We start from the raw sequence: 24734 nt of genomic DNA, 5'->3' as shown, positions 1-24734 counted from the left end.
GCAGTGGAGAGATGATAAAATTATGAAATGGACCTTCTCCCAGGGAGAATGTAATTAACTATTATTATTACTTTAGCATACATGCATTACCCATCCTACCATGAACAGGGTTGATTGAGTGATGTAAGGAAAACTTTGGTTACCATAACTTTGTAATAAATAGCTGATTATTCTTAAGGATTTTAAGGAAGTATTATATAAACTTAATGGTCAACATCTGCAAGACAGAAAAAATGTAATTAATATTTTCTAGAGCAAAAAATGTTGCTGCTTCCCTGTTCATATTAATGCTCTAAGAAAAAATAAGCATAATGCTCAAAATAAAAATAAAAGATTTTTTTCCTTATAACATTCAAATGATTCAAATGTCTTTCATAGATTAATGCCTTCTTTAAGTACCTTCTTTTAAAAACACTTATCAGAGGTGAACTATTCCATTGGGGGGAAGTATGCTCCTTGAATTTCTGAAATGACAAATACTAATTTATGCCACATTCATTTCATTATTTCAGAATACCAGAAAGTGATTTGATTTGTATCAATAAAATATGATTAATTTCCTAAACCTGTCTAGAAAGATAATGATTTTTCTGGTTTTCCTATGTCCCGATGATCAAAATGCTTCTTAGAATACAATCCCCTCTCAACAAACATGGCTCATATTAACACTCCAAGAAACAACAAAATAATTAAATAACTGAGTAGCAACTTAGCAACAAGCAGTGAAACATATGACTGCATATAACCTAAAAATATATCTACTGAAATGTTCATGTGAATGCCTTATAAAGCCCAAGCCCTTTTTACCTTCTGTCCAGATCCAGGTTGTAGGATCAAGACCATAATGTTAATCCAGACTGAATAAGACACAGCAATCACTCTAGAGTGCATTCCACTCTAACCCTGAAGAATCAAAGGCTCTTATAGAGGCATTTCTGCCACTGGATGTGTCCAGGTCAAGGCTCCAGAGTGCTGCTAGCTTCCAGCTCAGTCTTCAGGCACGGCCCTTCTCGGTGAGAATTCCATGCCCCTGCTTTTGTTCCCTGAGGAGCAATCGGCACTGAGGTTGGCTCACCGTTGCCAGCACAGGCTCAGTCTCACCCAGTCACACACAGACACACAGACACAGACACACACACAGACACAGACACAGACACAGACACAGACACACAGACACACACACACACACACATATACAAACATACAAACTCCTTTGCAATATCAAAGGAACGCCCCTGCCAAAGCTCTGACTTATAGAACAGGCTGAACTTCTCTAGCTCCACCCATCACCATCTCTTCACCCAGGTGATAATTTTCTGCTCAGAAAACACAACTAGGAAATCTGTAATTTCATCTTTAATCTTTTTTATTGGTTACTATCCTAGTCATTTAAATTATAAAATTGGGGAGAAGAAAGCAAACAACACTAAAAAGGAAGCATTCTAGACCCAAAGAAGATATGAAAAATTACTGAACAAACAGGAAGCAGTGCTAGTAAAATGGCTGATTTATTATATCATCATTAACACACTGAAGAAATATTTAGCTCTTTTCCTATCTGGGCCATGATTAGTATTTTGATGGCATGTTGGAAAGATTTTTTTTAATATTTTGCCCAGAATTTTATTCTTCTTCTTGGATATTAAAAATGAAAATTTCCCAAGGCTCCTTGTACTTTTTTCATCATTGCAAAATTAATAGATTATTCATATGAGAATGATTTTTTTCAATTACCTTTTGGTGATATTGGTTCTACCCCAATCCATTTCTCATCTAAGAAGATGAACAACAAAGCTCACCACATCCGTGGTGTTACTTCTTTGCAACATTAGTGTGAATAATACTTTTATTCATGCTATTCAGTTTTATTCAAATTGAAATTGAATAATAGTGGAAGCTTAACACTTACTAATTGACTGGCTGAACTGTTCATTAGCACTGAAACCATCATAAAAATAGTATGAAAATAACCTCAGTTTATGACTCCTGAAGTCTTCCATGCAAAGTGCTTGGCTTTAAAAAGCCAATCTTAAAGACAGACCTGTATATCCTCAAAATACACCCAACTTAAATAAAATGTTACTGAACTTTTTAAAACCAATTGAGCAAAAAGATAAGGAAATGATTGGCTTACTTTTTTCCAGGTGCTTTATTGGTGGTGTTTTCCTTTTCAGAATTTAAGCCTTCCCAAGATGATATTATACATAGTACCATGCACATAGAAGACCATTATTATTTTTAAAATAATATTCTGTCCTGCTAAAAACTTCTATGGTAAAAGTGCTTCCTTCTTTGTTTCCTTATCTACATAATTCATAATGTAAAATTGGTAAGGACCATAACAAATGGAAAATATTATGTGAATTTTTAAAAAGGAACACTTAATGGACAATACCAATATGCAACTAGACTAGAACTAAAAATATACATTCTTTATTTTCTGGATAGTTCCAATTAAAAGATAGAGAGGATACTTGTAATGGAACTGTTAAAAAAATCCTACAGGCCAGATAATTTATTTTTTTAGTTTAGTAAATATGGCCACCATGAAGATGAGATACCTATAGATACCAGGGCTTGATCTATAGTTCTCAAGACTCTAAAAATTAATCAGACAGCAGAGAAAGCAAAGCTAATCTTCTTTTGTCAACATAACTGCTATTAATAAAAGGAAATAATATTTCAATAATAATTTTAGGCAACAATAAAAGAAGGATGAGTTGTGCTGAAGTTCAAGAATTATCTCGGGCAGAAAGTTAAAAAAACTAAAAATTAAAAAACGCTGCAAAACAGTCAAATCAATCCTTTGAAAACGAGCAAAGACCTTTACTATACAGGCTATCATTGATTCCAATACAGTATAGTAAGAAATTCTTAATGTTAAAATTTAAAAAAAATGAAAAGACTAGAGGAAGTATGAGGAAAGAGCTGCTTAACCATTGCTATGAAGAAAAAAAATACTTATGGCAGCTAAGAATATAAAGATTGGAGCAATACAGATTAGAAAAAAGATAATTTTTTTACTGTGAAATACACTTTCATTTGAGGTGACAAAAACTGTTGTTAAATTTAGATAAGCATGTTAGATCTGTTAAGTTTGAAAACAATTTTTAATTCAATTACCATTGAGAAAACAATGAACTATGTTAAACATACCAATCTGACAAGAATCTGGAATTACATAAATTCCTAAATAGAGGTGGAGTACTTTAATAAATCCCTATACAATGTTACTAAAAGGTTAAGGAATTCATCCAAGACATGAAGATAATCATGTTTCAGAGGCCTGGGGACTCATTTAAACATACACTCTCCTGAAAGTCTATGGATAATAATCTAGGTTATATTTAGGAAAATATACTGTTATTCAAAAATATGATTAATATTCAAATATTACAGATATATGGCTTAATGACAAGTTGGGGTGGTTAAGTGACTTCCCCAGGAGTCACACAGCTAGTAAGTGTCTGAGACCAAATTTGAATTCAGGTACTCCTGATTCCAGGGGTGATGCTCCATACAATGCATCACTTTGGCTCCTTAAATTAAAGTGTATGAAACAAAATCTTATGAAGTCAATGTCTAATTACATAAAGCAAATAATTGTATCAAAAGAATACACTATTAATACATTCAAAGATTTTTAATATTTAAAAGGTATAAGGCTCATTAAATATAAACTTAATTAAAATGATTTCATTTTGTACCAAAGAAATTTGCACATTACTGTCCATTATGGGAATCAATTAAAATGATGTAAACAAGGTGCGATGTTAACCTTAAAATGCTGTATGTATTTAAGAATTTATTATTCAAGAATTTATCATACCAAAGGATTCTTATAACCCAATAGAAAAAAGTAGATCTATAAAATATTAATATAATATGATATGATTTGTAGGATTCCTAAGAAGCTGTATTAAGTATCAGGTAATCAGTAAACAGTTATTATTTTGGATACTGCTTAAAAGGTTAGCATTTTAAGTACTTTTTAAGTACTTCAGTACTTAAGTACATTTTAAGTACTTCAAGAGTCTCAATCCTATGATTAGCAATCTCCCACTTCTTTAACTACTAATTACAATAAAAGTATGCCTAAACCAAAAGAAAACTAAACAAAAACCCCACAAACCTTCCTTTACAATCATTTATTATTCTCGTTCTCTTCCATTTTATGATGTAATTTCCAGAAAAAAAAATTGTAGCTTAAAGGGAAAAAAGGTGCTTAAATATTCTGAGCAGGTGAAATTTCAAATTATTATTTTAATCTAGTATCTTCATTATTCATGTAAAAACAATTCCTATCCTCTAATTTCACATTAGTAATGAATAAACATCTCGTTTTATTTTCCTTTCAACATAAATTCAGTCTGAACTCTGGTTTATTATTACGCATAAAGTCAGTTTGATTAGAGTCAAAAGAAATGCTTTAATTATCCTTTACTGATCATTATAACTCAAATAATTTGGGATGAAGTGCCTAACATAAACTGATATATTACAACAGCTGTAAGAGAAAACATGGAAAAAAAATCTCTGACTACTTCAGGGATGGTGTTTTGGAATGTGGATGACCTATCACTGGCTATTTGGACCTTCTAACTCTTTTTGTTTCTTTGTTTTTGTTTGTTTTTTGGGGGGGATTTTTCAAGGCAAAAGGGGTTAAGTGGCTTGCCCAAGGCCACACAGCTAGGTAATTATTCAGTGTCTGAGGTACTCGGGCCTCCAGGGCCAGTGTTCTATCTATCCACTGGGCCAACTAGCCACCCCTGAACCTTCTAAATCTTAAGGAAAATACTATGCTTCTGAGAAATATGAGAATTTTTAATTGAAAGAATGATTAAAATAATAATGCCTCTTCATAGAAAAATAAAATTATGCTTGTCAGTTACATCATTTTCACAGGTTTTCTCCATTACTGACTAGATAAGAATAACTGTGGGGGATTGTATAAATGAAAAAGGGCAGCACAATGTAAATGTTTCTGATGAATATACACTATCCAAAATACATAAATTCAACAAAGAAATGCAAACTATTAAGATTCACAGGAAAAATTCCAACAAATCCCTAATGAGAAAATTGAATTCAAATAACTCTGAAGTTTCATCTTTCACACAAAGCAAATTATGAAAGATTTTTTTAATGGGAAGAGTTAATATAAGAGCTATAAACTGGTCCAACAATTTTGAAAAAGTAACTTGTAATTAGATAAAGAACACAGTTAAAATGTCCATGCTTTGATGTGGAGATTCAACTGCTAAGAATGCATAAGACAGCCAATCAAAAAAGGTAACAACCAGTATACACAAAATTATTTACAGCCACTTAAAAATGAAAACATTAGCTTGGAAAGGCTTACATGAATTCATGCAAAGAGAAGTAAACAGAACCAAAAAAAGGAATATACATAGTGGCTACAATAATGTAAATAGAAAGGACAACAGCACAATTAAAACTGAATGTTCTGAATTAATAATAACCTGATGACTGACTAGGAGTAGGGAGTATAGCCCATTTCTCAAGCTACACATCTCAGTCCCTTTGACTCAGCCTCAGGATATGAAGAAAAGGGAATCTGCATGAAAATGGAGGAGGATCTCAGATTTGATCTGAGGGCCACCACAATCAGATTCCTGATCCCAGGGGAAGAGAAAAGGAGAGGAAAATCCTTGTAACTCCCAAGGGGTAAAAAAAGCCTCAACCAGATCTGATGATTAGAGAAGGGAGGACCCTGGATTCAGTCCCAGGAATAAAGAAAGGGACTTTAGCCCTATTGCTCTGATCCTAATCCCCAGAGGAAGGGTAATCTGAGATTCCACCAAAGTTGAGGAAAAAGGTCTCAGTTCATCCTAGAGGAAGGATGTGAAAATGAGCATCTGAGATAGGATCCGACATTCAAGGGAAAGGGAACCCCATCACAGTTGTTCCTTTTCTAAACAAGGATTAAAAAATTAAGGTAGAGCTGTTGTAAGTTCTAATATACAAACCTAGAAGAGAATATCTATAAACATCTACAAGCAAAGATAAAAAACTAAACAAAACAAACCAAAAGCAAACCCACAAACATCAGAATGCTCATTAAGCTCCAAAAAGAAATGAAACAAAATAAACAAAATACACAGAATACCCACAAGATCAATTAAAGTTTCTAGAATAAATGAGGAAAGGGTTTTTTCTTTTTATAATTTATTTTTATGAAGGGTATTATTTGAGTTTTACAATTTTCCCCCAATCTTGCTTCCCTCCCCCCCCCCCCCCAGAAAGCACTCTCTCAGTCTTTACTTCGTTTCCATGATGTACCTTGATCCAAACTGGGTGTGATGAGAGAGAAATCATATCCTTAAAGTGAAGAGAAGTATAAGGGGTAACAAGATCAGACAATAAGATATCTGGTTTTTTTTCCTAAATTAAGGGGAATAGACCTTGCACTTTGTTCAAACTCCACAGCTCCTTATCTGGATACAGATGGTACTCACCTTTGCAGACAGCCCAAAATTGTTCCTGATTGTTGCACTGATGGAATGAGCAAGTCCTTCAAGGTTGAATATCACTCCCATGTTGCTGTTAGGGTGTACAGTGTTTTTCTGGTTCTGCTCATCTCACTCAGCATGAGTTCATGTAAACCCCTCCAGGTTTCCCTGAAATCCCCTCCCTACTGGTTTCTAATAGAACAATAGTGTTCCATGATATACATGTACCACAGTTTGCTAAGCCATTCCCCAATTGAAGGACATTTACTGGATTTCCAATTCTTTGCCACCACAAACAGGGCTGCTATAAATATTTTTGTACAAGTAATGTTTTTACCCTTTTCCCTCATCTCTTCAGGGTATAGACCCAGTAGTGGTATTGCTGGGTCAAAGGGTATGTACATTTTTGTTGCCCTTTGGGAATAGTTCCAAATAGCTCTCCAGAAGGGTTGGATGAGTTCACAGCTCCACCAACAGTGAAACAGTGTCCCAGATTTCCCACAACCCTTCTAACAATGATCATTATCCTTCCTGGCCATACTGGCCAATCTGAGAGGTATGAGGTGGTACCTCAGGGAAGCTTTAATTTGCATTTCTCTAATAATTAATGATTTAGAGCATTTTTTCATATGGCTATGGGTTACTTTGATCTCCTCATCTGTAAATTGCCTTTGAATATCCTTTTCCACTTGTCAATTGGGGAATGGCTTTTTGTTTTAAAAATATGACTCAGTTCTCTGTATATTTTAGAAATGAGTCCTTTGTCAGAATCATTAGTTGTGAAGATTTATTACATTTCTTTTGTTCTTGGTTACATTGTTTTTCTGTGTAAAAGCTTTTTAATTTAATGTAATCGAAATAATGTAACTGTTTTTTGGTGATGTTCTCCAACTCTTCCTTAGTCAGAAACTCTTCCGCTTTCCATAGATCTGACAGGTAGACTAGTGCTTGATCTTCTAATTTGCTTATAGTATTGTTTTTTTATGTCTATGTCCTGTAACCATTTGGATCTTATCTTGATAAAGGGTGTGAGGTGTTGGTCTAATCCAAGTTATTTCCATACTAACTTCCAATTATCCCAGAAATTTTTATCAAAGAGGGAATTTTTATCCCAATCGCCAGACTCTTTGTGTTTATCAAACAGCAGATTACTATAATTATCTCCTGCTTTTACACCTAGTCTATTCCACTGGTCCACCAATCTGTTTGTTAGCCAATACCAAAAAGTTTTGATGACTGATGCTTTATAATATAATTTTAGATCAGGTAGGGCTAAGCCACCTTCTTTTGCACTTTTTTTCATTAAGCTCCTGGCAATTCTTGACTTTTTATTTCTCTATATGAATTTACTTAACTATTTTTTCTAACTCGTTAAGGTGATTTTTTGGAATTTTGATTGGTAGGGCACTAAACAGATAGTTTAGTTTTGGTAGAATTCTCATTTTTATTATATTAGCTCTACCTATCCATGAGCAGTTGATATTTGCCCAGTTGTTTAAATCTAATTTAATTTGTGTGAGAAGTGTTTTATAATTGTTTTCAAAAAGATTCTGAGTCTGTCTTGGCAAATAGACTCCCAAATATTTTATATTATCTGAGGTTACTTTGAATGGGATTTCTCTTTCTAGCTCTTCCTGCTGTTTCTTGCTAGACATATATAGAAAAGTTGAGGATTTATGAGGGTTTATTTTATAACCTGCAACTTTGCTAAAATGGCTAATTGTTTCCAGTAGTTTTTTAGATGATTTTTTAGGATTCTTTAGGTAGACCATCATGTCATCTGCAAAGAGTGAGAGTTTTGTCTCTTCCTTCCCAATTCTAATTCCTTTAATTTCTTTTTCTTCTCTAATTGCTGATGCTAACATTTCTAATATAATATTGAATAGTAGTGGTGATAATGGGCACCCTTGTTTCACCCCTGATCTTATTGGGAATGCCTCTAGCCTCTCCCAATTGAATATAATGTTTGTTGATGGTTTCAGATAGATACTGTTAATTATTCTAAGGAACAGTCCATTTATTCCCACACTCTCTAGTGTTTTTAATAGGAATGGATGCTGTATTTTGTCCAAAGGTTTTTCAGCATCTATTGATATGATCATAGGATTTCTGATAGGTTTGTTGTTGATATAATTGAGTATACTAACAGTTTTCCTAATATTGAACCAAACCTGCATTCCTGGAATAAATCCTACTTGATCATAATGTATTATCCTAGTGCTGACTTGTTGTAATCGTTTTGCTAAGATTTTATTTAGGATTTTTGCATCTATATTCATCAGGGAAATAGGTCTATAATTTTTTTTCTCTGTTTTAACTCTTCCTGGTTGAGGTAACAGTACCATATTGGTTTCATAGAAAGAGTTAGGCAGAGTTCCATCTTTCCCTATTTTTCCAAAGAGTTTATATAGAATTGGAACCAACTGTTCCTTAAATGTTTGGTACAATTCACTTGTGAATCCATCAGGCCCTGGAGATTTTTTTTTAGGGGGTTCAGTAATGGCTTGTTGAATTTCTTTTTCTGAGATAGGGTTGTTTATGTATTTAATCTCTTCTTCATTTAACCTGGGCAACTTATAGTTTTGTAAATATTCTTCCATTTCCCATACATTATCAAATTTATTGGCATAGAGTTGGGCAAAATAATTTTGAATTATTACTTTAATTTCCTCCTCATTGGTGGTGAGTTCACCTTTTTCATTTATGATACTAGCAATTTGGTTTTCTTCTTTCTTTTTTTTAATCAAATTGACCAGAGGTTTATCAATTTTATTGGTTTTTTCATAAGACCAACTTTTGGTTTTATTTATGAATTCAATAGTTTTTTTGCTTTCAATTTTATTAATTTCTCCTTTAATTTTTAGAATTTCTAATTTGGTATTTAATTGGGGATTTTTGATTTGTTCTTTCTCTAATTTTTAGTTGCATGTTTAGTTCATCGATTTCCTCTTTCTCCAATTTATTCATATAAGCATTTAGAGCTATAATATATGCCCTGAGAGTCGCTTTAATGAATCCCATAGGTTTTGGTATGTTGTTCCATTATTATCATTATCTAGGATAAAATGGTTAATTCTTTCTATAATTTGTTTTTTGGTCCACTCCTTTTTTAAAATGAGGTTATTCAGTTTCCAATTTGTTCTGGGTCAATATATCCTTGGCCCAGTATTTCATATGACTTTTATTGCATTGTGATCTGAGAAAGATGTATTCACTATTTCTGCCTTTCTGCAGTTGATCATTAGGTTTTTATGTCCTAGTACATGGTCAATTTTTGTATAAGTTCCATGTACTGCAGAGAAAAAGGTATATTCCTTTCTATCCCCATTCAGTTTCCTCCATAAGTCTCCCATATCTAATTTTTCTAACAATCTATTTACCTCCCTAATTTCTTTCTTGTTTGTTTTATGATTCGATTTATCTAGATCTGAAAGTGTCTCCCAGTAATAGAGTTTTGTTGTCTATGTCTTCCTGTAGTTCTTTCAGTATCTCCTCTAAGAATTTGGGTGCTGTCCCACTGGGTGCATATATATTCAATATTGAAATGAATTTATTGTCTATGGTACCTTTTAGGAGGATAAAGTTTCCTTCCTTATCTCTTTCAATAGTATCTATTTTTGCTGCTGATTTGTCTGAGATAAGAATTGCTACCCCTACTTTTTTTTACTTCAGCTGAAGCAACATATATTTTGCTCCAACCTTTTACCTTTACTCTATATGTATCTCTGTGTTTCAAATGAGTTTCTTGTAAGCAGCATAGTGTAGGATTCTAGTTTTTAATCCACTCTGCTATTTGCCTATGTTTTAAGGGAGAGTTCATCCCATTCACATTCAAGGTTATGATTACTAATTCTTTATTGCCCTCAGTGCTATCTTCCCTCTGTTTGCATTTTCCCCCTTTTTCCCCTTTTATCCATATTCCCCAGTCTTTTGTTTCTGAAAACCACCCCTTCAGTGTGTTTGCCCTCCTATATCACACCCTCCCCTTTCTTTCCCCTTTCCCTTTTTCCCTTTTCCCTTCCCTTCCTTTTGTTATTTCCCCCTTATTTCCCCCACTCCCCTTCCCCTTCTCTGTCCCCCCTCCCCTTTTCCCCTTTTAATATTTGAAAGGTTAGATGTTTTATAAGTTAACTGAGTATGTATAGGTGGACTTTAAACCAAGTCTGATGAGAAGAAGATTCAGGTGTTTCTCCTCTGCTCCCTTCTTACCCACTATTACCATAGGTTTTTTGTACCTCTTAGTGTAATGAGATTTACCCCATTCAATCCCCTCCCTCCTCCCATCTGTTTCCTGTCCCCCTTTTTAGGGAGGTAGTGTTTTTTTAGATCATTCTATCTAAGTCAGAGAAAATTCTTAGTGTCTGTCCCTTCTAGTTCTGTATATTCTATCAAATAGAGTCAAAATTCCTGAGAGTTATTAGAGTCTTTCTCCCAGATGGGGTTAAAGCCAGTTATATCCTATTAGATAGCAGTCTCATGGATAGGTCATGAATGTCCATCATTTCTGGCTGGGTGTATTCTCTCTGTTAGAGTTACATTTCTCAAAGTTTATGAGAATCTTTTTTTCCCCCCATGCTGGGATATAGCTAGTTTCAACTTACTGGACTGCATTGTTTTTCCTTTTACTGCCCCCCCCCTTTTTACCTTTTCATGTGTCTCTTGAACCTCCTGTTTGATGTCCAAATTTTCTGTTTAGCTCTGGTCTTTTCATCAGAAATTTTTGGAATTCTTCCATTTCATTAAATGTCCATCTTTTTCCCTGGAAGAGAAGGCTCAGCTTTGCAGGAAAGTAGATACTTGGCTGCATTCCAAGCTCCTGTGCTCTTCGAAATATCTTGTTACCGGCACTTCGATCCCTTAAAGTTGATGCAGCCAGGTCCTGGAAGCCAAGTGGCTGGCGGGCTGCATGGCCATGGAGAACCACATGAAGAATAACCAAGCGCTGGGCATTGGCAGCGACTCTACCAGTGTCCACACCATCCAGAGGATAACTGTGAGTGTGAAACAAGAAAACCTGAACACTGTCTGTATTCCTTTGTCCTTTCAGGCCCAGCAGCTCATCCTTCAGAATGGCTTACCCCTAAGTGACCTGGACCAACACCCAGAGCTTGATCTTGCTATTGATGGTGCTGATGAAGTAGATGCTGACCTCAATCTCATTAAAGGTGGTGGAGACTGTCTGGCTCAGGAGAAGAATGTAGGTGTCTATGCCAAATGTTTCACTGTTATTGCTGATTATAGGAAGGATTCAAGAAACCTTGGCGACCACTGGGTGAAGAGCATTCCCATTGAAGTCATCCCCATGGCCTACGCGTGTCCAGGGCCCTGTCCTGGAGGTTCGGCGGAGTGGCTGAGCTACGAATGGCTGAGCGGAAGGTGGGTCCTGGGGTGGCAGACAATGGCAGCTTTCTGCTGGACTGGAAGTTTGACCAAGTCCACAAATGGAGTGAAGTGAACACGGCCATCAAAATGATACCAGGTGTTGTGGACACAGGTCTCTTTATCAACATGGCTGAAAGAGTCTACTTTGGCATGGAAGATGACTCGGTCGTGTGAGGGAGAGGCTGTGTCACTGACCTAGGCCGCACCAGTTTAGGCAGAGAAGCCCAAGAGCCTTTGCCTTAATGTACTTGCCCCAGGATGGCCAGTCAGAGCATGAGGGAAGACTCCTGAAATATTATTGAATGCCCCTGTCCTTTTTTAAAGAAATAGAGAAGCATATATATATATATATATATATATATATATATATATATATATTCTATCTAAAAATACTCACTTTTTTAAAAGAAATAAAAAAAAAAAACTTGATTTCATGTTTTATATGAAATACTACCAAAAAAAAAGGTTTTTTTGAGTACTTGACTTGAGGCTGCTGGTTTCTTATTATTATTCTGAGTGTTTGGTTTTCTGGGGAATCCCAAATGTCAGTCACTGTGCCAGCCCAGTTTGTTAAGGGCTGAACCAACAGCCCCTGATGCCTTACAGGAGCCATGGATGATCTTTATGCCTTTGTTCTTGATTTGTTGATTTAATTTTGAGTTTACATTTTCATAGCTCACAATAGTCACACATTTAGGCCTAGTGTGTGTGTGTGTGTGTGTGTGTGTGTGTGTGTGTGTGTGTGCTGAGCAATGCCCTTGATAGTGACCTTCACGAGCCCCAGCCCTCCTCAGCTGAGGTCAGGCCACTCACCCAAACGGGGAAGCCCATGACCCTCGGTCTCCCTGCCAGAGAGGACTTTACCAGTACATCCTTAGTGCTGCTGGGAGAGACCTCTCATTAGGAGGGCTTGTTTTTGTTGTAGACCTTTTTTGGATTCTTTGTTTGCCTTTCTCCCCTAGGGTCTGTCACTTGCACAGTTGGGCATCAGATGTCTCCTTTTGCATTCTGTGTCTATTGAAATAAAACAACTCTGTGCCACTTCAAAAAAAAATGCTGATGCAACTTTTTCATACATAATAAGCTTAAAGAATCACCTGAGGTTATGGCCCTTATTCAAAGGCAAAAAGCAGAGCAAGAACACTATTACCAAGTTCACATGGAATATAACCCCAAGTTAGCTTCAGGTGCAAGCCATTAGAAAACTATAACTATATTTCAAGCAAATTTTGTGTGGTAATATAAAAAATTGGTTTTCAATCTTTTCTTCCTCTTCCCCCAACCAACTCCCGAATTGCACCCTAGACTCATTGCCTCACAAATGGATAAATGAAATCTAACTGGCCTTCCTAACTTTACCTCTTTTCCTTTTCTTTAGTTCCCTGAGGTTAGGAACTTGTCTTTCTGTCCCTTACACTAGTAGATTAATAGGTATTTAATATATGATTCTAGGGGAAAATACTGAGAGGTATGCTGGATGAAGACAATTAAATGGTTAAATGTCTGGCCTCAAAGAGCCATCATTAATATTTTGGTGCCAGCTAAAAAGGAGAGTTCTAGGCATGTATGGTGGCCTTACACTGCTTAGTATTTTAATCAGTGACTTAGACAAAGGCACAGATGGCGTGCATATCAAATGATGCTGAGAAGGATATCCACTGAATGATGGACCAGAATTCAAAAAGGGAAAAACATCAAAGTTAAAACCATAGGTCAAACCATAGGTCACCATCCCCAACAAATCTTAATGTAAAAATGTTAAATAAAATATTAGCAAATAGAATACAGTAACATGTCATAAAGATTATGCACTATAATCAGTCTAGATTTATGGCAAGATTGTATAGTTATGTCAACAGAAGGAAAACTATGAGCATAATTGACCATACTATTAACAAGCAACAAAATCTATATGATTGCTTTATTAGATGCAGAAAAAGTTTGATAAGTTATAATGCGTATTACCATTTAAAACACTAGAAAGATAAGAATAAATAAATTTCTTTAATTTAAACATTATGCATGGGTTTTGCTTTTCTTTCTTTCTCAATAGGAGTCAAGGGAATATGAGGTGAGGGATGAGGGTGCAAGGAGAAGATGGGAGAGAACAAAGTCAGACCTCCAAGAAAATAAAATTTAATTTAAAAAATGAAGTTCTTTGCAAAACTGTCTGATATTTTAAAAGAACAGAGTCTCTTTCATATAATCACAAAACATGCCTAGCTATGTCAAAGGGTATTTGAATAAAAAGAAAAAATTTATTCTTTTCAAGTGATAATAAGGATGAAGTAAATTCATTTTATAACAAAATTTTTCACCATAAACTACTACTTCTAGTAGGTATCTTAAAAAAATGGACGGAAAAATAAAACAATGCAAAGTCCTCAAATTCACACTCTGATCCAGTAAATAAAATAAATCCATCCATAAGAAAGTTAAAACTACAGATATTAAATTTATAAAATATTTTCCAGTTTAAAAAACACTACCATACAAATGAAATAGAAATAAAGGTCTCATTGTTAATCACTTGGGAACCCTTCAGAAGAAATTATGATTTTTCTTTGAAAAATCTATAATTTTTCTAAATATAAGTGGATAAGGAATCCCTATATGATATAATTGGTTTTACAATTGAATAAGAACAGTAGTGAAGCTGGTTTATGCTAGTACACTGAAATGAAATGTTTGAACCTGAGTATCTCCTTCTGCAATAGTTAAGGATGAATAAAGAATATTCTAGTTATCAAAATGATAGTGGTTTCAATATCATTTTAAATATATATGTAAAACTAGAACTTATAATGTAATTGTTATAAAGACAAAATATTAATCTCAATATTTCAAAACAAATTGTAACATTTGTTATAAAATGCATCTCAAGTAGAGAAGCTATACTGAAAAATAAGATTACATATTACCATATCATTATTTTAAGAAAATAAAATAATAAAAGATCTTATCAATTCTATATTTTGGTCCAAATGTCTATTGAACATGATAAAATGGACTTTCGTTAAGGGACTTTTGCAAGAATGACAGTTCCTAAATAATAAAGGTCCTGAATGTTTCCAGTGTTTGAATACACAAAAGGTAAACTTCATATTTAATGTCTAGGAGAGTCTCAAGAACAAACACAAAAAGTTTACATGATAGTATTAATCTTATTGAAATCCTTGAGAACATTTTATAGATGAGAAAAGATAAAAACTAATTTGTCAGGGTAAATCAGAAGCAGAGAGGAGATTAAGACCTTATTCTTACTTTGTTCCCAAATAATACTTAAAACCTATTGGCCATCTTAATCTAAATTCCAATTTTTAATCTAAATTTCAGGACTTCAGTAAACCCCCCCCCCCAAATAATCTACATTTGATAAGAGGCTAAATAGGTAAAAGATAATTACTACTACAACATACAAACAGAAGGTTTCACAGTAAAAGTTAAGTTTCATTAAGAGAGATCATGGAGAACAAGCTTCTCCTGGGCTCAGCTGGGAATTTCTATGAAAAAATGCAGAAGCTAGGTTTGTACTAAGCAATTTCAAATTTTCATGCAATTAGAGAAAGAAAACAAAAACAAAGAAGGTAAAGGAAAGAAAATGAAATTTAAAGTTAATTTTCAGAACCTAATGAAAATGGTCATAGCTAGTTAGTGATTAACTAGGTTAGGCTATAACCCTATAAAGTATCAATATATTGATTACTTTAAGGAAGAACAATGGAAAAAAGTAAGTTATATTCCTATATGGTTGATTTTCATCAATAAATATTCTGATTGCCATTTGCTGTGTACTGATATATCTTTTTGTGTACATTCAATGGGTTTCTCTCTTGTATTTAAGGAAATATAGAAGTTAATTCTTGATTATATGAATTGATTATAGGAATTGTAATAGAAATAATATTAATGAATAATCCAAAAATAATTTCTCTTATATTTTTTCCTGCTACTCTACAAGATTTATACTCCTAATTTATTGTCTTAAAGACATGCTTGAGGTCCAGAGAAGTTACTAGCCTTCTTAATAGTCAGTATCAAATATTATAACTTTACTCAAATCATCCTAGCTACCAATCTAGAGCTACATGTACTATGCCAATTTTTATCTTTATTTTTGATAACTGTGTACTATATATACACATACTTTGGTGGTACATGAATAGAGTAGAGACTACATAACTTTAACAGATCCTAGAATTGAAAGCAAGCTTTTTGGAGTAATCTATTCCTTTTCCCATTTCACCCCCACTCATATATGCCCACAATGTTCCAATGAGACTGGAGATCCTCCAAGTAGCCTTTTGCTCTGAGAGTTATGACTGCAAAGGACTAATAGTCATTCATTCAATACATTCTAATTTATGTTAGAATGGGGGGGTGGAAATCAGGTTTAGAACAGTTCTTGACTTCTAAAAAATCCAATCATACATACCCTTTAAAATTCAGTAAATAAAAATTGGCATAGAAATCAGTTCAGTGATTTTAACAGTAACAATAATGATGTTTCTTCATGCAGTTATAGCAAAGAAGGGTATAGATTTACATATAAGAATTGAAGATTGGCCATGTTTGTTATAATGGAAATGCTGTTGGGAGTTGGAGTCAGCTCTAAGTTCTATCTTGTTTCCTACCCAGAAGGACTTCTGGTAAATCACTTAAATTTCTCTGAGTTTCAATTCCTTTTCAATGGAAAAAGGAAGCTGGATAGTCCTATTAAGGCCCTATTACAAATAAAAATATATGATTCTATGATGAAATTCTTTGATTTTCTTAAAAAAACTTCAAAATCTGAAATTATTTTACACTTTTTATATTAAGCGACATGTTTATAATAATGCAAAATAATTAATAATAAAGAACTGGTCCCTGTTTTATGACAAAGAAAAAAGATACCATCAGAGAGAAAGTGCTATGAAAACCAAAGGAGATAGTTAATTTTTTATTACATGGAGTTTAAGTTGGGTTTCTTTTCTTTAATGGAAGTTTTTAATGAAAAACCTTCCTCCCCCATGGAATTTAATAGAAACCAGAGCTGTCATCTTTTTCATGCTCACACTTCTGAGAGGGAGAGAGAAAGAAAAGAGAAGAGGGAAAGGAAAGTGGAGAAGGAAGAAGAGAATCATCAGGAAGAAAGAGATAAAAAACAAAAGGGGGAAGAAATGGATTCCAGAAGAGACTGGGAAGATATAATTCAAAAAAAGATATGGTTAAATAAGAATCTACTGGGACAAAGGATAAACTTCATGATGGTTTATTCAAAATACTATTTGGTTTCCTAACTAATTTAAGAAATACATGGCAATGCTAGTTAGAGATTCCATTAGTAATTATTTCATTAACAGATAAATAAGTATTTTTTAAAAAGGCACTTATGGGGTGGCTAGGTGGCGCAATAGATAGAGCACTAGCCCTGGAGTCCCACCTCAGACACTTAATAATTACCTAGCTGTGTGGCCTTGGGCAAGCTACTTAACCCTATTACCTTGCAAAAACTTAAAAAAAAAAAGCCACTTCCAAAGAAAAACTTTAATGGAGAACTTTTCTTTTGTTTTGCAAAGTATAAAAGACTGTAAACTGTGAATTGATATTATTATTAATTAAAATAGCACCATCCACTAATACAATGATCTGATATCATATTACTGATATCAACACTGTTTTTCTTTCCATGACAGCAAACCACTGAACATTTTTGGTAATGCCATGAAAAAGAGAATTTTCCATAGTTGGATAGCTACATAGTATTATGGGGAAACTAAAATTTTTCAACAGTTCCAAACTTTAGGTGCTTCTTTTAGCTTTAGAATCTCACTGACAGATGGCAATGTTAAAAATAAAAAGAATCTACATTTTGTTTCTAAGGAAGGTGAAGACAATTTATAAGCTGTGTGAAGCAAGTCTAAAGTCTGAGAAATGATGCAAATTCTTTTTGAAATATATTAAGATTATACTGTTCCTTGCACCTATTCAAAATAGTATCTCAAGAAAGGGCAAAAACAGAGAAAGAAAATGACAGGTTAATTTCACTAATAAATATTGATACAAAAAACTTCAATGACATACTACAAAAAACGTACAGCAATATATACACACAAAGATGAAATGTCACTATGGCCAGATAAGATTCTCACCAAGAATGTAGGACTTGTTAAATATTAAGAAAACTATCAGTATAAATGACTACATTAATAACAAAAACAAGATAAACCATATGATTACATCAATTGATGCAGAAGAGGCTTTTGACAAAATACAATGAGCATTCCTATTAAAATGCTAGAAAACATAGGAATCAATGGATTTATTCTTAAATGGATAATTATTGGATTTATTATTAAATTATTGGATTTATTATTAAAATGATAAGCAGTATCTAATTAAACCAAGAACAAGCAGTATCTAATTAAACCAAGAACAAGCATTATCTGAATTGGGATAGACTGGAAGCCTCCCTGATCACAGAGGTGAAGAAATGTTGTCTATTATTACCATTACTATTCTGTACAGTACTAGAAATGCTAGCAAAAAGGACAAGAAATTAAAAGAATGAAAATAAGTCAAAAGGGAAATAAAACTATCACTATTTGAAGATGATATGATGGTATATGAAGAGAACCATAGAGAATCAACTAAAATACTAGTCAAAATAATTAACAACTTTAGCAAAAAAATGTAGGATATAAGATAAACCAACATAAAGTATCAGTACTTCTATTACCAACAAAACACAGCAGGAAGAGATAGAAACAGAAATTCCATTTAAAATAACTGAAAATAGTACAAAATATTTGTGAGTCTACCTGCCAAAAAACACACAGGATATATGCAAACATAATTACAAGACAGTCCCCAAAAATAAAGCCAAATCTAAACAAGTGGAAACATATTCATTGCTTCAGGATAGACTCATCTAATATTAAGAAAAATGATAATGTTACCTAAGTTAATTTATTATCAGTAGGAGTATTAGCATTAGTATTATCTGTAAAACTACCAAAAAAGTATTTTATAGAGCTAGAAAAAAAGACAATCTATCTCAAAGAACAAAAGGTCAAGAATATCAAGGGAATCAAAGGAAAAAAAGTGAAGGATGGTGGTCCAATAGTACCAGATTTCAAATTATGTCAAAAGTGTTAATCATCAAAATAATCTGGCACTGTATAAGAAATACAGTGGTAGATCTCTGGAATAGCATGGCTATAATATACAGAAGTAAATGACCACAAATAATCTAATATTTGATAAACCCAAAGATCTTGGTTTGGTGGCGAGAATTCACTATTCACTAAATATTACTGGGAAAACTGGAACACAGTCTGGCAGAAACTAGACCAACGTCCTCTACCATATCCCAACAGAAGATTAAAATCAGTATGTGATCTAGCTATAAAAGGTATCACCATAAGCAAATTAGCAGGACATAGGAATAAGTGCCTGTCAGACATATTAATAAGGGAAGAATTAAATTAATTAAACAAAAGATGAAAGTATCATGAGGTAAAAGGGGTTTTAATCACCTTAAAAAGGATTTTATTTTATAACAATTTTACATAAACAAAACAAATGCAGATAAAATTAGAAGGAAAACAGGTAATTGAAAAAAAATCACTCTTTTTTATATATAAATCTCAATTTAAAAAGCAAGTTTCTCTTACAAGGGCCTCATTTTTCAAATAAATAGGGAAATGAGCCAAATTTATGAAAATAGGAACCATTCCTCAATTGATAAATAGTCAGAGTATATGAACAGGCAGTTTTCAGGATAGGAAATCAAATATCTACAATCAAATTTAAAAAAAATACTTTGAATCACTATTGATTAGACAAATGCAAATCAACACTTTTAAGATAACATTTTATGCCTATGAAATTGGCTAATGTGACAGAAAAAGAAAATGACAAGTGATAAACAGTTTTGGAAAAATAGGGAAAATAATGTACTGTTGCTAAAGTTGAAAACTGGTCCAATCATTCTGGAAAGCAATTTGGATTTATACTGAATGGGCGATAAAATCGAGTATACTCTTTGACCTAGGAATACCACTACTAGGTCTGTATGTTGTAGAGATCAAAGAAAATAAACCCACATTATAAAAATATTTATAACAGCTCTGTAAAGATTTAGAAGTTGAAGGATACTGAACAAATTGTGATATATGACTGTGATAGAATGTTACTGAGCTATAAGAAATGATGACATAGATGGTTTCAGGAAACCTTCAGAAAATGCCTTTGTGAATTAAGCAGAACCAGGAGAACAACAGATTTAATTATTCTGAATAATACAATGATCCACAATAACTTATGAGGATTCATGATGAAAACTACTATACATTCAGAGGACTGAAGAACTCAAGAGTAGACTGAATCACATTTTTTTTAGCTTCTATATTCTTAGGGGAATTTTGGCAACATATACATATTAGTCTTTGCAAAGTTTGTTTTTCACCTACTTTACATGTTTAATGGGTATCACATAATTCTTGGTTTCTCAATGGATGAAAAAGGAGCTGGAGTAAGAAAATTTGTAATTAAAAGTTTAAACTTTTTAAAGCAATTTTTGAAGAGTTCCTTTTAACAAATCATTTTAGTATTAACACTATCATACAGACCTGTGAATAATAGTTTTTGATAGCAAAAAAATCAACGCAACTTTCAAAATTAGTACTACCCCTTATCAACTATCTTCTCATCTTTTAAATCAACCTCTGGAGTAAAGAGTATTAGAACTCATACATTACAATCACTCTTTTTAATACAAGCTCAATTTAGAAGAACCTTATTGATAAAGCCTGTTTAAACAATAGGTTTAGATTTTTTAAACACATGAATTTCTAATACTTGACTTCGTAAAGCCAAAATGCTTCTTTCAATAGAGAGGCTTCATTATAAAGGAATTGTTATTAGTGACAGACAATATGAAAGGAAGAGAAACTAAAATATGTTTTTAAAAGGAAGTTATAATAGTGAGGTTGGGGGGTTTCCCTAACAATTACCATCCTAGAGAAAAAGACAATGTTTACTACTCTTGTGATACAAAAAATAAAAAGTAATGTGATATAAACAATATGTTAACTAAACTCTGATTCAAACTCTGAAATCAGTATAGAATGGGAAAAATATAGCTGGACAATTATCTAGATAGTAGCATATTTGTTTCAGGTTTTATTTTTCCATTCTTTCTCTTGGAAATGTCATCATTTTTCATGAACTTAAATATAATTTCTATGAATTGACTTGTATTCATGTATATGTACATGTATATATAAAATGTGTGTGTATATAATAAGTATGTATCTAGTCTTGGTCTCACCCTTGAATTTTGGTCCCACAAAACCATTTTCCTAATGGACATTTTAAACCAAATGTCCCAAAGGTATAATAAGTTCAGCAACTTCAAAACAGAATTGATGTCTCTCTCCCTTCCAAATCTTACTCTTTATAAAACTTCAATATTTCTGTTGAAGGCACCATCAATAACACTAGCCACCTAGATTTCTAACTTAGGCATTATCTCTGACTCTTCACTCTCCTTCACCCCATACATTAAGTTAGTTGCTGAATCTTGCCATTTCTACTGTCACATGTATGATACATGACCCTTTTTCTTCACTGATGTAGATACTACCAAGATCACTTCATGACTAGGTTGCTGCACCAGGTTCTTAATTGGTTCATATGTCCTATGTCTTTTATACCTCCAGATCCTATACATTGCTAATAAAGTAATTTTTCATTAGTTCATAAGATCTGACAACGTGATTTGCTTATCAATCCAATGAAATGGTTTTCTCAAGACTCTAGGAAAATAATAGTAATAATATTAATGATAGTAGTAGTAGTTTCTTAAGGATACTAGCAACAGGAATAATATAGTAGAATTAGCTCTATTCAAGGTTACCAATGATCTCTAATTTGACAAATCCAATGGCCTTTGGTCTCTCAGTCCTCATTCGTTTGGAACTTTCTGCAATCCTTAACACCTCTCAATATCTTCTTCTGCATGCTAGTTCCTTCTATCTAGGTTTTCTGGACACTAGTGTCTTCTGATTTCCCTCCTATCTGTCAATTCCTTCTTTGCCTCCTTTGCTGTATCTTCATCCAGGTCACACCTGCTAACCCCCACAGCACTGGGCTGGATCATGTTCTCTTCTTCATCTATACGATTTCACTTTGGTGATCTCCACAACTGACACAAAATTAATTACCATCTCTTTGCTGATGGTTCTCAAATCTATTTATCTAGACCTAACTACTCCATTGAACTCCTGTCTCCAACTGCCTACTAAGTGCCACAAATTTGCTATCTTGTAGACATTTTAAATTCAACATGCCCCAAACTGAACTGATCTATTTCCCTCTAAACTTTCCCTCCTTCCAAATTTCTTTATTATTCAATGGTGATTGAGGGCACCTACCATTCCTCCCAGTTTTCCCAAGCTCACAATGTGTCATTCTCAGTTCTTCACTATCTTGCACCACAATCCCTTACCCCCAAGACTGTTGGTTTTATCTCTATACTATTTCTCTTTTCCATCTCCTCCTCTTCTCTGGCACTACTCTGGCACAGATTACCATCCTCACTACCAATGGATCTTGAGACCATGAATCTGTACCCAATCCAGTTCACCCTCTGTTCACAGCTGTCAGTGATGTTAGTACTATGCAAATCTGACCAAGTCCCTCCCTTACTATATTGTGTCTAGAATCAAACAGAGAATTCTCTGTTGACATCCAAAGACAATCATGACCTAACCCTCCTCCTGCCCATAGTCTTTGCTTCTGGGGCCTGGTCTCAATGCTATTACTTGAACAAGGCTCTCCATCTGTCTGCTCTAGGCATTTTCCCCTGGTTGTCCTCAAAGACGAGAATGCATTCTCTTCTCTCACTTTACCATGGCTTTTCCTTTTTCTTTCAAGTTCCAGCTAAAATCCCACCTTATAAAAGAAATTCAGGTACTTCAAAGACTTCTCAGTTTTACAGCTAATTATTATCTATCAATATAGATGAAAATGGATAATATATAAGCTTCATAAGAACTGGGTAGATAAAGTGAATAATACTGCTGTGATTATAAAGCAAGTATAGAATTTTGGGAAAGCCCACATTACTCTTTGATTGTAAGGGATTACATATGCCTGTCTTCTGAATGTTTTACCTCCTTCACTGGAACTGCAGATTAAACAACCAATCAGGAAACATTTATTAAGTATCTAACTATTTTTCAGCCATAATTTGAGAGACTGAGGATATAAAGACAAAAATGTAAAAATTCCTGCCCTCAAGGCAAGGAATTGAAGGAAACAACATATATGCACATATAAGTAAATATATAATATTCTAATGGTATTCTCTGGCTTATGGAGGAAGCTTTCAAATGAGTTGAGTTTTGAAGAAAACTATGGGCAGAGGGTTGGCATAATGGGCAGACTTCCTGGCCTGGAATCAAGAAGACTCAGCTTTCCAAATTCAAATCTGGTCTAAGTGAATTAATAGTTTTGTGACAGTGAGTTACTTAACCCTTTAAACTCAGTTTCCTCATCTGTAAAATGAACTGAGGAAGAATATGGAAAATTGTGCCATTATAATTTGCCAAGAAAACCCCAATTGAGATTACAAAGTCCGAAACAACTGAAAAATGCCACAAAACATTACTTCTACATGAAATACTAATTTCTTTCAGATACTAGTGCCCCCATCCCCAAAACACTTTCTGTGTGTATCTGTATCTATTCTATATAGATTTATATGTATACATTAACATATATAAATATATGAAAAAAATCTAAGCTCCTACCTACTAGGAATTCTTTGTACTTATACTCCCAGTGCCTAGACACAGTAGAGAGTAAACAGTAGGTTTTTAATAAAAACTTGTTGATTTACTAATAAAGGAAGGAGAGTGATGAAAGAAGATTCGGGGACTAAAGAAGGGAAGAATAGAGGTAAGGAAGGAGAGAGAATAAAGGTGTTGGGAAAGAGAAAGGGTACATGAGTATAGAGAATGAAGGGGGAGAGGAAGAAAAGAAAAAGGAGAGGAAGGAAGATGAGTAAAGGAAGAGAGGGAGGGAATAATGAAGAAAAGCAAGAATGAAGGGAGGGAGGGATTATAATACTTGGTTTTGAATCTACTTTCCATTAAAATACTTAATTCAGTCAAATATATGTCCAAAAAAAGTAAAACAAGCAGTCCTATGTTTGCAAATTCCTTCACAGCAAGCTGCTTACACTTAGAGTGCACAATGTTCTTAATGCTTTAAACACTGCTCTTCCACTACCACCCACAAAAGAACAAACAACAAGCAGCAAGGCATGTCGATCAATATACTGGTTAAGGCCACAACCAAAAAAGTACAGTCAACTCCAAATACACTGCTTTGCTTATTCAAAGATAAGAGATTACTTCTATGAGGTGCAGGTGTCTTATTTTAAGCAACAGAAAAGAATTCGCTTATTTGAGTATTTGAATAACAACAACAACAAAAAACAAACAGGTGGATCTAATGCTTATTAAAAATGTTTTCAATAATCTGATCTGAAAAATTACAAAAGGAATTCTTCTGGGGGCAGCTAGGTGGCACAGTGAATAAAGCACCAGCCCTGGAGTCAGGAGGACCTGAGTTCAAATGTGACCTCAGACATTTAATAATTACCTAGCCGTGTGGCCTTGCGCAAGTCACTTCACTACACTGCCTTGCAAAAAAAAAAAAAAAGGTATTCTTTTGTATTCCTGTTCATGGACTACTGAGGCAGTTGTGAAACAGCAACAGGAGATTCAGAGATGGCATTGGAATCAGGAAAATTTAGATTCTGGTCCCTACTGCTATAAAGAAAGACTATGACACTGGGCTAGTTGTTTAACCTCTCAATGCTCT

The 24734-nt window shown here is 33.9% G+C and overlaps 2 pseudogenes; one reads left to right on the top strand and one right to left on the bottom strand.

Moving 5' to 3' along the window:
* The window catches only part of LOC141491416 (ARL14 effector protein pseudogene), a 91634-nt pseudogene that overhangs the window by 56905 nt on the left and 9995 nt on the right, over window positions 1–24734 (bottom strand).
* On the top strand, window positions 946–12029 carry LOC141492347 (ribose-5-phosphate isomerase pseudogene; annotated as a pseudogene).

The sequence above is a fragment of the Macrotis lagotis genome, chromosome 6 (assembly GCF_037893015.1).
Source record: "Macrotis lagotis isolate mMagLag1 chromosome 6, bilby.v1.9.chrom.fasta, whole genome shotgun sequence".
NCBI classification, from domain to species: domain Eukaryota; kingdom Metazoa; phylum Chordata; class Mammalia; order Peramelemorphia; family Peramelidae; genus Macrotis; species Macrotis lagotis.
Note: the sequence above shows the minus strand (reverse complement) of the source record. Positions and strands in the feature narration are given on the sequence as shown.